Source organism: Orbicella franksi, chromosome 2 (assembly GCF_964199315.1).
Source record: "Orbicella franksi chromosome 2, jaOrbFran1.1, whole genome shotgun sequence".
NCBI lineage: Eukaryota > Metazoa > Cnidaria > Anthozoa > Scleractinia > Merulinidae > Orbicella > Orbicella franksi.
This window is the reverse complement of record NC_138146.1, coordinates 2,057,956-2,058,807: the sequence shown is the minus strand read 5'-3', so window position 1 is coordinate 2,058,807 and position 852 is coordinate 2,057,956.

The window sequence follows — 852 nt, the reverse complement described above, 5'->3', positions numbered from 1 at the left end:
TATTGGAACTAAATGTGCGATAATATGCGTTGCATGTAAGTGTGAATCTAACTTTTTCTGCTCTGAATGTGCTCAGTCTTTTCATGAAAAGTGTTATCAATCATATCGACTAAGAGCCAAGCAAGTCAGTCACGCATACTTTCATTAAGAATGATAATAGAATAATAATTACCTTTACTGAGTTCCATTCTGCACAAAAGCTTAAGATTTGTGAAAGTGAAAGATGAATCGCACGCAATTAGTTCAGCGAGTTAGCATTTTTATCAAAGAATAATTGCAATGTAATGCCCGTCTTTGATTGTAATGAAACAACACTTACACATACATTTATTTGTCTTTGATACATTAGTGAAATATCCAGTTCATTTTTGCAACCAGTAAAAACTATGAAAACACTGGCTGGACTTATCAAGTTTAAATAGCAAGTGTAGTGCCCATGGGATGTATGAGAAAATGGCTGTATGCACCTTTGATTGCGATTTGATCGCATTATAAGACCAGTTTCATGTTCCGCACTAAATTGACGCATAAAACCAGCCACTATTCGTTCGTTTTAGGTTTTTATCATGCCAAACCGCGATTTTAGCCTTGAGCTATGTCGCGAGAAATGGACATTGTTGTTTGCGACTGATCGACACGCACATTCCAAAAGCTTTTGCGTCGGCGGTAGTCCTTTTGCGTCACGCAATTCTAACTATGTTTGCGTGTCGCCCTCCTTTATAATAAGAACTAAAGCAGACTGATAAGAGAATCCTTTCAAATCAAATGCCAAATATAGGAAAGGAGGTCGTAACTCACAAGTGCTTTGCTAGATTTCTAAGATTCTACAGCAGAGGAGGAATATTCAACGCG